Source organism: Carettochelys insculpta, chromosome 2, assembly GCF_033958435.1.
Source record: "Carettochelys insculpta isolate YL-2023 chromosome 2, ASM3395843v1, whole genome shotgun sequence".
Taxonomy (NCBI): Eukaryota; Metazoa; Chordata; order Testudines; family Carettochelyidae; genus Carettochelys; species Carettochelys insculpta.
Window position 1 is genome coordinate 167,546,190 of NC_134138.1, and position 13,668 is coordinate 167,559,857.

Sequence of the window (13,668 nt, forward strand, 5' to 3'; positions counted from 1 at the left end):
TCTGTGGCATCACTCTCCTGACTTTCTGAAGAAAACTGGTATCATCACAGCTTGCTTAACATGCAAATTTCTCACAGCATTTCAACCACATCATTTAATCATGCCTTTGATATAGTCAGCTGAATGTCTATTATCTCACTTCAAAGAAAAGCTTTTAGTTTGCTCACCTCAGTCACCTGCAGGATCTTTGAAATGCCTCCACTTCTGTTCCTTCCAAAAAACACATTCCTGCATCACCCACTTCATTAGAGTCCATTTACCATCCGGTCAGCAATAAGTTCTGTTAAGTTATCCTACGTAACCCTGAGAAAAACAAGACACTGAGACACAATGCAAGGTCTTTCCCCCTTTCTTTCTGAGTATTTTGTTTGCTCGGTGATCCATCAGAGATAGGTCTTTGCTAGTAAATTGAACAACCTATCCTTATGGCTCTTCTTTTCTTCTCTTTTATAAACATATCAGTGTTCTGAATTCTTCAGGTATCACCAAACTGTACTTCTCTATTGCCCTCTGCTGGCTATTGGGTAACACAACCCTGCTACTGAATCACAGACCAACAAATACACAGCACAATTCTCTTGTGTTGCCCTGTTTTAAATCAATAATGATACATGCTGACCAGAAGTCAACACACACTGTTCTATTTCTTTCCCACATTACAAAGCCTTTGGCAAGACTCACAGCTAATTGGTCACCCCGGTCGGCATAAAAAACTTAGGAGCCGGGCAGGAAGCAGGTGGTCCAAGAAGTCTGATCACATGCTCTTTTTTTTTGGTGAACAGAATATAGTAAAAAGTGGAGACAAATGAACACTATCTAAAAATGAAACACGGGTGGGTTTACTCATTTATTTGCTCCATAAGTAATGTGTTGCATTGCGGACTTGAGGGTTATCTGATTTTAAGGGCTTGGTCCTACAGGCACTGCATGTACAGAACTACTGATTTTGATGGGAATTTTATAAGTGAAGGCCTTGCAGAACTGGGCCTGAAGAGATCAATGAATTCCAGCTTGTGGTCCGTTGGTCATATTTTCTTTCTTTCCACATATTTCTCCCCATGGGCCTGCATCAATATTCTGGGTTCAGTGTTCAAAATCTAAAACCAAATCGAGTTCTGAATCTCTTCAAATCACCCTATATTTATAACTGGCTAAATGTAAACCACACTTGCAAACACCTCCATCCTGTGGGATGTCCAACACCCTCCCCTCCCGCTACCCCAACTGGAATGTCTGAATTCAACATATCTCTGGATCTGAATTTTGCACCCTCAGCCCACCTTTGTTTTTCATTGTAGTCCTCTGCTCTACCATCCCTTTAGCTAACTCCATATTTCAAAATATATTTTATGGTCAAACCTGAAGTGCCTCTTTTTCTTACAGACAAATTGACTCTGTTCAAAGCTGTCCATTTGGAGCAATAACTTTTAGAAGAAAGCACTGAGCTGTGGATTGGTGAGGTAGCCCATTGATGGCCAATGAAAGTGAATAAAAGAATGGGACAGAGGAAAGAGGGATAACTCTGCAGTGTGGAGAAGTGAGGGAGAACCAAGCTGAAGGGAAATGATAGAAGGGTGGGAAGCAGAAAAAGTAAAACCTAGAGATGCACAAAACAGATATAGTAAACAATCAGAAGTCTCTAAGGCTATGTCTACACAGCAGCGTTATTTTGGAATAAACTTTTCCAGAAGAGTTAATCCAGAATATCTTATTTTGAAATAATGCTGCTACACCCAAAGCCTATGTCTACACAAGAGGGTTTTTTCTGGCAAAACTGGGCTTTTGTCAGAAAAACCCACAGAGTTATCGACACAAAAAATGTGCTTTGCAAACAGTCAGTCGACAAAACTCAGTACATCCACTGGCAGTGTTATACCTCTCTGCGTTCAGGTGTAACACCTTTCTTGACAGTGTTCTGTCAACAAAACAGCCATGTAGATGCCCAGAGGCCTTTTTGTCAACAGACAGGGCTTCTGATTCACCAGGCAGCCCTGTTTGCAGAGCTTCCAGTCAGCTGTTCTGTCAAGAGAGAGCTGGGCAGTTTGCTGCTCTCTGTCAACAGAGCGGATTGCTCTTTCGATCTGCTTTTATGTGTCGATGCAATCTGTCAACAGAAGTTTTGCCAAAATCCCTTCCGACAGCCACTTCTGTCAACATATGCTTCTGTGTAGACTTAGCCAAAATGTATATCGAAACAGCGCTCAACTATTTCAAGATAGACTGTCCACACACAATAGAGCTATTTTGGATTACAGCCCCTGGACATACTATTGCTTATTTTGAAATAGCCCCTACTCTCTGCCTACACAGGCCCTATTTTGAAATATTTTCTATTTTTATTTTGGAATAGGTGCTATTCCTTGTAGAACAAGGTTTACCAAATTCATAACAAGGCATCTGCTATTTCAAAATAGCAGTTGCGTTGTGTAGAAACTTGCAAAATTATTTTGGAATAGGAGCTGTTATTACAAAATAACTTTGCTGTGTAGGCACATGCTAAAGGAATAAGGAAAAACCGCATTGTCAAACATCCAACAAACGTGTGACAAAAACAAAGCATGCATATCTAGCAGTGGTTGCACCTCTGGAGCTGGAAAAGGCATCCTTACCCAGAGAACCCTTTGTTCCAGTTTTCTTTTCTCCAGCCTCTCTCTCAAACCGCACTCATCTGCAACTCAGCCTGTGGGGGATTACAAGTTCAGTACAGTATTTTTGGTTTCACCTTTTTTAATATGCGACATATGGCACTCCAGATACAAAGAAATCTTTGAGTTTCCTATGGGACTGAGCATCCCTCATGTGCATTGTACATATTTATGTGTATCATGGAAAAACATCTCATTGAAAAACATAATATTTTTGTTCTCCTTGACTCTAGGTTCCACTTTGCCTGCTTCATTTTCCATCCTCCTGCCAGCTCCCTTGTCTACATGACGTTACACACTGCAAAAGCATATGAATGGGTCTGTTCTGCCTTAGTTAAACAGAATTTTAAGCATGGAGATAAGCGCATCTCTACACTATGATCCACATCGTAGCAGAGCTGCAGCTTGGCCACTCTGTCACCATAGTGTAAACATGTACTACAGCAATGGAAGAGGTTTTCCTGCCACTGTAGTTAATCTACTCCCTTCAGAGGTGGTAGCTAGGTTGATGGAAGAAGTCTTCTACCAACTTAGCAGCATCTATATCAGAGCTTGGGTTGGCTTGCCTATGGTTTATGGGCTTTTTTCACACCTGTGAGCCACACAGCTAGTTCATCATATCTACATCTGCCAGTCAGAGCACAGAAAGCCCATTGTTTGTATAACAGCTGCAGAAGTGTCTACACTTGCCTATGACTTTTTGCAGTGAAACTCAGACATTTCACCATGAACAGAAAAGCGCTGCCACGAAAGGGGTACAGTTGTTACCGGTGATTCTTTTGAGGTGATGTGCAACTGAAGACATGTTCTTCCTGCTTACACAGCATTTAGCCTCTGCGGGATATCCCACAGTGGCTAGGTGACCACTCTGGTCAGCTGCTCTGATGCCAGGTAAACAGACATCCACCTCCCCCTGGTAAAGCTCCAGGAGCTTTGAAACTCCTCTTCCTGACTGTGTCTACACTACCACCCTCCTTTGAAGGTACTCACCCACCGGTACTTCAAAGTGCCAGGGCAACTTCAAAGTCCCTTCACTCCTCAAAATTTTACTTTGAAGTACCGGTGGGTGAGCCGCGGCTAGACGCAAGCTGGTACTTCAACATTTAAAACTTCGAAGTTGCCACGGGGGGCACAGGGGGCGGAATTTGCTTAATGGAGTGCTCATATGCAGCGCAGCACTTCACTAGTAAACTCCCAATGCCCTACTTACCATCCTCCCTTTGAAGAACGGTGGTAGTGTAGACAAGCCCCGTTTTCTTGGCAAGTGCTTATTCATTGTCTGGCCAGATGACAGTGCCTGCTCCATGGAGCAAACCATCCCCTGCTTTGAGCTATGCTGGGCTACTGGAATGCATCAGTGTTTGGGGAGAGGAAGGCTGTGCAGGGACGCAGGATGCCCCCTAGTCACTCCTCCTTCCCAAAAGACCTGTCTTGAAATGGAGAGAGCTGCACTTTGGGAGAGCTGCCCTCATTGCGCTGCTCTCACTGGCAATGGAAGTGCTGCATATGTGAACCTGATCTCATGCTCGGGGAAGTGAGTAAGAACACAGACCAGCACCTTTCTTTTTCTGGTTCTCTATCACCAGTGGAACTGGCAGAGCAAAAACTGCAAATGTGGACATCGCCTACATTTTATGGGTAGACAAGATCTAAGACACTGTGGCTCACTGGCTAGCTAGAGTAAGGTGCCCTGTGGAGTGAATCCACAACCTCCATTAAGAGCAGTAAATAATCTGGGTGAAATCCTGACCACCGTGAAGTGAGTTTTGCCATTTACTTCCATGGACTCATGATTCCTTCCAGAATCTATGCAATAAGACAGGAAAAGAATAAAAGCCAGGCTAGGGAAAACAAGTAGATCACAAAGAATGAGACAGATGACTTCCGTGCCAGACTGTGGAGATGGTCAATAACTCGAGGTAAAGTGGAAGCCATCCTGTCTTTCAGGAAGGAAATTTCACCCTGAATTTACAGCAGTACAAACTGAGCTAAATGCCACACGTATCTGAAAGTGTAGGCATAAGTCTAGCACTGGAAGCACATTGTTTGAATGTACTAAACATACAACAAGCGCTGATCAGGCAGTTTTTCGATGGATTATATTTGAAGGGATGTAGATCAGTGAGTAATGCAGATATACTAATCCTGGGACATTTCAGAGTCCAGGGTCAAATATGTATTGGCTAATTTGACAGAGATAGTGGACAGGAAATGTTGCTGTACCTCCTATAGCTGGAGTTCTTATTCAGGGGTGCGAAGCCCCCAGCAAGTTGCAAGCAGGTTTATGGGTTTTGGCCAACCATGGCTGGAGCTAGACTTACTAGGGCCCTAGCCAGGAAGACAAAGCCCTCTGCACACAATTGTAGACCAGGGCCACTAGCCTCCCCACACTTGGGCTATGTCTAGATTGCAGGCTTCTGCTGGGAGCCCAGAGGTCTCCTGACAGAATTCTGCTGCTCCAGGGATGCTCTGCCAAGATCCCTGTCATCCTCATTCCACAAGTAAGAAGGGAGGTGTCAGCAGAGGGTGATTTCTGACATTTGGCCCCATCTGGATGGGCCCAATGTCAGAAAAGCCTCTCCCAACAGAACTGCTGGCAGGAGACACACAAATCTTTTGTGCCATTTGTGCATCTTCTGCCAAAAATTCTCAGCAGTCTATACATAGAGCTAAAACTGAGCAACTAAACTTTGCAATGCCTCTGTGGCAAGGGGCCTTGGCAACTGCTCAGCTTGTTTCCCTGTCACCAAACCTGGCTTTTATATGCAGGAAATCATTTGTTGTGGCACATGTGGGCCATGGAGTTTTATAATATGTTGGGGCTGGGGAATGCAGAAAGAAAACGGTTGAGAAACCCTCTTCTACAGGGCCTCACGGACTGTCAAAAAAAGAAAAATCCTTAACAAATGTAGGCTGGGGTAGGAAGAGATAGATGGAATCTCAGAAAGAAAACACTCATCTTACGAATAAAAAAACTAGAAAGCACAGTCAGGGATAGACCAAATCTACATTGTATTTAATGTCAATGAACAAGAAAAGTATTCATTTAGACTCTGCTTTTACCAATGACGTCATAGTCTGAGAAGGGTAGACATGTTAGTTTGTAGCTTCACAAAAAACAAGCAACCCTGAAGCACTTCTTGATGGCTTTCCACTGACTTCTGAGGCCCACATCACTAAGCAGGAGAAAAGACTGGTTAGGACCACCGGTAAATTATTTGAAATGGAATGGAGGGGACTTATGCTGCAGTTAATGCAGTCAGCACAGGGTTCCAAAACAGAAAACCACAACTTAAGCTATGTCTACTTGACCACTTTTGTCAGTATAACTTCAATTGCTCAGGGGTGTGGAAAAAACACCTTCCACAGCAACATAACTTACATCACCATAAGCACAGTTGTACATAGCTTCTCCTGAGGATGTAGATAATGCTGCTCATTGGGGTGGTCATTTAATTATGCAATGGGAGAGCTTGCCCCATTGTGTAAGTCTAATTTCATTTCTATTTACCATCCAAGCATGTATAGGTTTTGTCTGTAAATAAAGTTGGATGCCCATGGCCCAGATTATGTCTTCTTCTATCCATCTAAAAACTGCCTGATTGGCACTTGTTGTACGTTTAGCACTAAGAGTTTAGTATTAAATATTAAATATATATTGAATAACAAATGATATATGTTATGCAGTATTAATTATATTGTTATATGGGACTGAGTATTAAGAGAATGATTAAATTGTTTTTGCAATGGTTTTGCTACACTGCTTCATTTAACCATTTTGTTTTATTTTTATGATACGTATTTTCTGTCTATCCTTTCCCAACCTCGTAACCACTCACTTCTAAATAAATAATTATTTCTGGTTTTCCAGAAATCAGTGCTTTTGTGCCTATTCTTAATTGGAGGGCTGTATCCATGTTCTCTTAAGGGTCAGCAAGCACAGCTTTTTTTCTCTAGAAAGTCCTGTAAAGTGGGCCACAATCTTGTTTACCAGTTAAGATAAATTATAAAGTAAAATCATTATTTCTAGGTAACATCACTGGCTTAACATAACTGACCTAAAATCTTCTGGTAATAACACAGCCCAAGTCTCTATGCCATATTATGCCCTTCTGTCATGCTACTATTATTTCTTCTGACCATGTGTAGCAAATCATCCATGAATAAATCAGGAATGGAGAAACATTTTACCAAGCAATTTTCTGTGGGATTAAACCTAATTTTGTTATTTCGATTTTGAGATGTTACATATGTTTTCAGGATTAACCATAAAAATAAGCTTCCAGTCTAAGATGCATATGATGTACAACCTGTAAATCTGTATTGTTCTATCATAAATAACTTTATCAGTTTTCTGAGTTTTCTCTGCACATTCTGTTTTGCATGCAATTTTCCATAAAGAAACAACTGTGCAAAGAAACTCTAGCTTTCTACTCAAGAAGATATCTTCCCTGTGCAGGTAATTTATTGGCATATTGAAAGACTCTTTATACCGGTTATGTTTATTGAAACACATCAGAGGTAAATGGCAATCCTTTCGGCTGGCTCACAGTTCACATATTTTAAAGAGATATTTTTGAAGTGTCAGAAAGAGATGTGGAAGACGTTAAATATGCAGAGGAAAGTAAAATTAAAATATGGCTTCCAGAACACTGAAATCAACTGTTTGGTAGATACAACAACACAACTATGACTACATTTTATATTCTGCAAAATGATAATGTGTAAGAATGCTAATGAGGACTGTGAGCTCTCTAAAAAAATGCCTTCAGATCCAGCAAGCTAGAAAAGGTATAACCGTGTCCAGGGGCTGAAAGATGAAGCTAGATTCATTCAGACTGGAAATAAAGTGCATTTTTTGTTTTAACAATGAGGCTAACAACATGTGGAACAACTTAAAAGCATGGCAGTGCCTGGGACAGGCAGGGGACATGGAGCTACATGTACCCCTGGAGAGCTGCACAGGTAAGTGCCCCTGTCACGCAGATTCTGCACCCCCAGCCTGCTCCTACAACCCCTACTCATTCAGATCCCTGTCCCACTCCTGCAGCCTCCTCCCACTCAGACCCTCCATCCCCAGCCAACTCCTGCATCTCCCTCTCACCCAAATTCTCCACTCCAGCCCACTCCTGAACCCTCCCACCCACTCACCCAGCTCCACCACCTCAGCCTGCTTCCTGGCATCCCTCTCTCACACTGAACCTCTTATTTTTTGGTCCCACCCCAGAACCTGGAGCAGGGCACAAAATCAACAAGCCCATTGCTTCCTCATGCTCTAGGGCTGCTGTATGAGGGGAATGAGAGGAGAGATTTTTTTTTCTCTTCACCTGTGTGGCTCCTGATTGAGTTTTCTGTGGCTTAGTGGCCCCCAACCCAAAAAACATTCCCCTCCCATGCACCCAAGAATTTGTTTCTATCTCTCATTCATACAGTGTATCAGTCTCATAAACACATATGCTTGTCTCACCATCTCTGTCTGAGTCTCTCTCTCTCTCTCACACACACACTTCAAATTTTCACACTTACTCCTCAACACATACAGTACTTGTTGTTACTTGGATACTTCCTACAATATCATATATTTCTGTAATTTTATTCTCTTTCAAACTGCTGTTACTTTAGGTTCTGGATTGGCTGATGCATTTCATAGTTTTCTCTCTTACGCCTAAATTTAATTGCTTCAGTAGTGAGTTCTAAAATACATCACTTGTCCTAGCTGGCATAATTACCTCTATTATAACTTTTAAAAATGAGAAGGGGGGGCATTGTTTCTACTGTTGATGCACATCCACACATTATTGCAATTACTGGTGTACATAAAAAATTCATTCTGCACACGGATAGAAAAATTAGAGTGAACAAGGCTTGTGTCTTCTTAAGAGTGTAAGAATAGCCATACTGGGTGAGACCAATGGTCCATCCAGCTCAGCACCCCATTTTCCAACAGTGTCCAATGCCAGGTATACCAGAGAGAATGATTAGAACAGTCAATCACTGAGTGATCCGTCCTGTTGCCCACTCCCAGCTTCTGGCAATGAGGCTAGGGCAAGAGTTGGCAACCTGGGCTCCAAAGCCACATGCAGCTCTTTGAAGAATCATTTGCGGCTCCGAGCACTGACTCCTCCGAGGTTCTGGATGCTGGAATTAGCCTTCTCATACATCCAGTTAACGCTCTGTCCGGCCGGGATTTAACAAAATCAGAAAAAGTCTGGGATTTTGCAAACTCCTTCTGCAGCCCTGGAGTTTCCCCCTGCCCTTGTGTTTGTTTCAGCTCCAGTTACAGCTGCTACAGCTAGTCCTTAGGGGGCAAAGTCAGAAAAAGAGCGGGCAGGAGCACAGCTGAGCTAAGAGGCAGTAGGAGCGCTCGCCCATCCATTTTTGTTTTGGGAAATAAGATCTGTGGGGGCAGGTTCAGGCTGGGAGCTCAGTCTCTCCATCCAGCAGCATGTTTTCAGCCCAGTCACTGCTCCTTCCTGCATGGTAAGCACCCTCCTTTGGTGGTGGGGGTGGGGGGCAGGGGCAGGCTGGGAGCTCAGACCCTCCAGCTGGCAGCATGTTTGCAGCTAGCCAGCCCAGGCACTGCCACTCACTGGCAGGGTAATCACTCTCCTCGTGGGGGGCGGGCTCAGGCTGGGAGCACAGCCCAGCAGGCTGAGTGCTTGCAGCCCAGCTGTGAATGGAGCCAGCCTAGGGTTGGGGAGGAGCAGCTCCCAGGGAGGCTGCATTGCTACAATTACCACACAGAGCTACCTTGGCCTGACTGCTGTACAGTTACTGTCAGGGGTTTGGACATTGTGCTCAAATTAATTAATACTAAGATTTTCCCGAGCTATGGACTCAGGGGAGCAGGAGGGAATTAAAAAGGGTTCAGCTTGAACGGCAAAAGGGGGCTCACATTCACCATGGGTTATTGGATTCTCTTCCACCTACTTCCCTCAGTCTGTGATGATCTAAGACTCAGGGTCTGCTCGCCACTGATGAGCTTTCAGCTTCCCTTCATGCTCTGGGCTGTGGGTCCCAGCAACTAGGATGCTTCAAAAGCAAGTTTGCCAAAGACTGCTAATGGGGATCAACCAGATAAGTTTTGGTTCATTCTCCCAATATCTCCGTGCAAAAGGAATTATTATTAAACCTATTTCACAGATGGTACAACTAAGGCTGAGAGAGAGAGCCAGGCCTCACAAGTGCTGCAAACCTGCGTCTGAAAAACAGGCCTTGGCTAATTCTGTTTTGCTGCCAGTGTGCTTTGAAAGCCACTCTCAACCTCGGTGTGCCATTTATGGACTTCTGCTTAAGTTGAACTGACGAAATGCTGGAAAAAGAATTCCTCTCCAGATGCCTCAGCTTCTGCTCTAAGCACTAGGCAGAAGGCATGAAATTTTATAACGGGGGCACAGTGCAATCAGCCTCCCCGCTGCAGCCTCTGCTGGCTCCCCTCCTCACCCTCACCATTGCCAATGAAGCCTGGCTCATAACTTATGGGAGACTGACACTCACTTTTGGGGCATTGGACAAGCTGGGGGAGCAGCCCTACTAAATGCAGAGACAAAAAGTGGGGCCCAGCATAAAAAAGTTTGCTGACCCCCTGCTATACTGTACGCTTCTAAACTGAGCCCCTTTGGACCATCAATTAATTTCTAGTAGCCATTGCCACTAGAAAGGATTGCTCTTGGAGTCTACTAGGACTCAGAAAAGGGTTAAATATTTACATGGATCGAATCACAAATTATTGTGTGCGCACTGTTCTTAAAATAGGAGTTACGAAAAGTACAGTTTGACGTTATTTATTAAGGAATGTCTATTGAATGATTAAATGATTGAATGGTCATTGAATGACTGTCTATTGAATGATTAAAGGGCTAGAGAATGTGACCTATGAAGAAAGGCTGAAAGAATTGGGCTTGTTTAGTTTGGAAAAGAGAAGATTGAGGGGTGACATGATAGCGGTTTTCAGGTATCTAAAAGGGTGTCATGAGGAGGAGGGAGAAAACTTGTTCTTCTTGGCCTCTGAGGATAGAACATGAGGAAATGGGCTTCAATTGCAGCAAGGGAGGCTTAGATTGGACATTAGGAAAAAGTTCCTAACTGTCAGAGTGGTCAAACAGTGGAATAAGTTGCCAAGGGAGGTTGTGGAATCTCCATCACTGGAGATATTTAAGAACAGGTTAGATAGATGTCTATCAGGGATGGTTTAGACAGTACTTGGTCCTGCCATTGGGGCAGGGGGCTGGACTCAACGACCTCTTGAATTCCCTTCCAGTCCTAGTATTCTATGATTCTATGATATTCACACGCACTGCGGCTCTTGATTTTTGTAACCGAATTTGAAAAAATGGCTCTTCTCGCTATTTTGGTTGCAGACCCCTGGGCTAGGGAGACTGAGAATGGTGTCGCATCCTTGACCATCCCGGATAATACTCATTGATGGACCCATCCTTTGTGAACTTCTTTGGCTTTTTTCTGAACCCTGCATAGTTTTGACCTTCACAACATGCCCTGGAAGTAAGTTAAAAAGAGTGCCAGTGAATTGTGTAAAGAAGTACTTCCTTTTGTTTAAAACCTGTTAATTGGGTGATCACTAGTTCTTGTGTTATATGAAGGAGTAAATAACATTTCCTTATATTTTCCATAGCAGTTAAGATTCCATAGACTTTTATTACATTTCCTTAGTCATCTCTGTTTTACGCTGAAAAGTCACAGTCTTTTCAACCTCATACAAAAACCGCTCAGTACCCCTAATCGTTTTTGTTGCTCTTTGTTTGCTGTACCTTCTCCAATTCAATTTATTTTTTCAGATGGGATAACCCAATCTGCATACAGTGTTCAAGATGTGGCTGTACCATGTACATTTTGTCTTGCTCTGTATCCCTTTTTCTGTGGTTTCCAAAATTCTGGTTTTTTTTGTTTTTTTACTGCTGCTGCTGCACACTGAGGCTGAGTCTACACTTGCCCGCAACTTCAAAGGGGGCATGGTAATCAGGGTGATGGGAGATTACTAATGAAATGCTGCAGTGAATATGCAACACTTTATTAGGCTAATTCTCCCTCACAGCAACTTCAAAGCTTCAAGCTTCAAAGTGTTGGCATGCGTGTAGCTGCAGGCACTTCGAAGTTGCCATGGGAGAGAATTAGCCTAATGAAGTGATGCGTATACACTGTAGCAGTGCATTAGTAATCTCCTGTCACCCTGATTAACATGCCCCCTTCGAAGTTGGGGACAAGTATAGACAAGCCTTGAGAGGATGTTTTAAGAGAACTATCCACAATGACTCCAAGATCTCTTTCCTGGGTGCCAAAAGCAAATTTAGACCCCCTCATTTTGTATGTAAATTTGGGATTATGTTTTTCCATGTACATTACTTTGCATTTATGAATACTGAATTTCATCTGACATTTTGTTGCCAAGTTACCCACTTTTGTGAGATTCCTTTGTTAGTCTTCACAGTCTGCTTTGCATTTAACTATTTTGAGTAATTTTGTATCTTCTGCAAATGTTGCCACTTTACTGCTTAAGCCTTTTCCCAAATCATTCATGAGTATGTCAAACAGCATTAGCCCCAGTAAAGAAAAATTAGGGTACACTGCTTTTACTTTTCCCCATTCTGAAAACTGACCCTTTATTCCTACCCTTTGTTTCCTATGTTTTATCTGGTTATTGATCCTTGAGGTACCTTCCCTCTCATGCCACAATAGCTTATTTTGCTTAAGAATCTTTGGTGAGGTACCTTATCAAAAGCTTTCTAAAAATATATGTGCAACATATACAGTAGACCCCTGAGTTACACAGGGATTGCATTCTTGTGCAACCCTGCATAAGTCAAATTTTCACACAACTCTGGGGGAGCCAGGAAACTGACAAGCTTGTGCTGGTCAATTTCTTGTCTCCTGAGAGTGGCAGGCAGCCAAATGCCTGGTCATATTCCCTGCTTCTGTCAGGAGCTGCAGTCTGACTCTTTCCTCTGCTGTTGGGCTCCTGTCAGGTGCAGCAGCCAAGAGTCAGGCTGCTGCCCCTGAGAGAAGCGGTTTCCCCTTTCCTCTAAGGGATGGCAGTCTGACTCTGGGCTGCTATCCCTGACAGGAAAGGGAAACTGTTGGCTGGCCTGCCTCCTGCAGCTTGCTGGAGGCAGGAAACTGACCAGAGGAGAAACATTGGTCAGTTTTCCCACCCTTCTGAGCAGGGTTAACGCAAGACATGTGCAACTTGAGTGCATGCATCTTGGGGGTCTACTGTACAATGGATCACTATTGTCCATGTTTGTTAACTCCATCAAAGAACAGACTGGCGAGTCATGACTTTGTCTTTTACATGTAAACAGGAGACCGAGGTTAAGAAAGCTACTGGAGAATTATTATTATTTCTGTTACCATAATACCCTGTCTAGGTCAAGGACCAACTTGGATCTCACTGGTGAACTGCTGTACTAAAACAGAACAAAAAGGCAGTTCCCACCATCAGAGTTTATAATCTAAGATTAAAAACTACAGATGGATAAGATATTACAACTACCTAGCTAGGAAACCTACCTGCTATGCAGATCAAAAGGAGTATGGACCATTAATTAAGTTACTAACCAGGCACCCCAGAATTAGCTGCCCGGAGGATACCAGCAATAGGAAAAAACAGATATAATAGAACTGTGTTTCCATTACTGAGAACTCTCTGCTACCCAGCGGCATTCTGCTCAGACAGTAAGCACTCATTATTGGAGATATTTTTTTTCATTGCAGATAGCTCCATGGCTGAAGTTCGTACACTTTAAAGGTCAGAAAAGACCATCATGATCATCTAGTTTGACCCCCTGCACACTGCAGGCTACAGACTCTCACCTAACAGCACGCAGCTCCTGGCAGCAGTTACTCCCACTGGCGGGGATGTGACACTGGATGACAAGGGCTCGTGAGTTACGACAGAGAACGCTTCCCCGGGTACGGGGCTTGCTCCCGTGCTCAGGGCCTAATTGCTCACCACATGTGGGACTGGAAAGGAATTGTCCCTCCGGCCGCGGTGGAGGGTGCGGCTGCC

The 13,668-nt window shown here is 43.5% G+C and overlaps 1 long non-coding RNA gene across 1 annotated transcript; it reads right to left on the minus strand.

Moving 5' to 3' along the window:
- Nucleotides 1-277: 277 nt before the first annotated feature.
- Nucleotides 278-13,624, minus strand: LOC142008986 (uncharacterized). The gene is made up of 3 exons (XR_012644294.1): nt 13,473-13,624; nt 2,610-2,680; nt 278-303 (listed from the first exon to the last, which is right to left on the minus strand). It is a non-coding gene; the product is annotated as an uncharacterized LOC142008986 (long non-coding RNA).
- Between the last annotated feature and the right edge of the window lie 44 nt (nt 13,625-13,668).